Source organism: Helianthus annuus, chromosome 2, assembly GCF_002127325.2.
Source record: "Helianthus annuus cultivar XRQ/B chromosome 2, HanXRQr2.0-SUNRISE, whole genome shotgun sequence".
In the NCBI taxonomy this organism is placed as follows: Eukaryota; Viridiplantae; Streptophyta; class Magnoliopsida; order Asterales; family Asteraceae; genus Helianthus; species Helianthus annuus.
The window spans coordinates 5,023,392-5,025,374 of record NC_035434.2 but is presented as its reverse complement, the minus strand read 5'-3'; positions in this window follow the sequence as shown (position 1 = coordinate 5,025,374).

Below are 1,983 nucleotides of genomic sequence, written 5' to 3'. Positions count from 1 at the left end.
AGTGAACAATACAGTTTACCTAGCTTCCTCAGTGAGTGCATACCAAATTTCGGGACGAAATTTCCAATTACTTGGGGATAATGTGACAACTCGGACTTTAGACTTGCTTAGATGTAACGTTACGTGCTTATGTGACATTTTGAACTAATGAATATTATGATGTTATGTGCCTTATGTGTATGTATGTGTTACATGAACCTAAACCGCACAACACTACATTCGAGTGCGCAAGCCCCTTTGGGCCACACCTTGTTAGCGAACCCATTAGGCAACCGAGTGGACTCGACCCACTCCCCACTCGCAAACACCAAAACCAAGAGTAGGGGTTTGATTCCATTGTTTTTGCAAAACACATAACACACACAAACCCTACTTGCTCTCTATCTCTCTCTCTCGGCTTGCTTAGGACCCGACGGCAAAGATCTTTCCCTACTTGGATCATCCTTGTACCTTCTCTTATTTCCGGTTAGTGATAAATGTTATTGATTGTATGATTTTGTTTGTATGATGATGTTACCGGAGATGTTACTTGATACCCGAAAGTTCTTGTTACTATGATTGTCTATGATGATTGATTTATAGTGTCTTGCTAAATCGGCTCTCATGTATGTTCACACAAACCGGGTTGTATGATAGAAACCTAACGGTAATTCGTGATGTTGATTGTTAATCGGTTGCATGTATGTTTGGCTATATAATGATTAATTCGGATGTTGTTGGTTAAACCGGCTGTGATGTTATGATTTCGAAATTATATGGCATGTTACATGATAGTTAAATGATTCGGTCTAGGGTGGTAGGTTGGTCCGATTGTAGTTCCTGATGATGCGTATGAACAGGTTGAATGTGATATGAAAACTGATTAATTTTCTGTGTTTGATCTGAAATCCGAAACTGCCTAAGTTGTTTGCTAGAATCACGGAATGATTGTTACGTATGATTATGGTAATCTGTTACATAATTGATAGCACACACGGTTGCGACTCGGTATCTCCAATTGCGACTCGGAACCTCACATAGCAGCATGAGCCGAAACCATGGTTGCGAGTCTGGTTGCGACTCGTAACCGGACCATGACAAGCCGAAACCACCTGTTGCGACTCGTAACCAGCGGTTGCGACTCGTAATCCCCTGTTGCCACTCGAGATCGCCGGTTGCGACTCGAGACTAGCTATGCACGTACACTGTTTTGGGCCTACATTGTCACGGGCCCAATCAATTGGGCCAAATAATTGGACTTATGCAATTGACTGTTAATGTATTGGGCCATAAGTATATTCGGTTGGACTGCTATATCGTTGGGCCGGGTACTGTTGGGCTTATTAAAATCGTACAAGAATATGTGTTGTGATTGTTACTTGTATTGCTCAACTGTCAAACATTGCCATGATTTACATGTGATAGTAACGTGTTAGCCTATGTGATGCATACGTGTACTACCTTAGTCAAAACCTGACTTGTATAACAACCGTGATAGGACGTGGTTGACCATTTACTTGCTACCTGTACTCTTTGTGTATCTGCCGAGCAAACCAAGGTGAGTTCACACAGCCAAGGCATGGGATTCCCGGGTTGGGAATTGGGTTGGATATGTTGATATTGAAAGAGTTACTCGTACTTACGCATTCACTAGACTATAGACCATCGTCCTCAGGATAGTCAGGACACGTTACGTAAAGCCTACGTAACCCAGTTTTTGCCATTTGTCTCCCGGGTCGGGAGGACACGTTACGTAAAGCCTACGTAACCCAATACCTTCTACTGTCTTCCGGGTCGGAAGGACACGCTGCGTAAAGCCTACGTAGCCCCCACGCGTACCACTGTCCTCGGGGAAGGGCACGTCACGTAAAGCCTACGTGACCCAGTACGTAATCCTGTTCTCGGTAAAGAAGAACACATGGTTGGAAGTTAGTCTAGTAAGTACCACTGATGAGAAGCCCTCATTAGTAAGGATAAACGTGGGAAGCCCCCACCGGTAACATA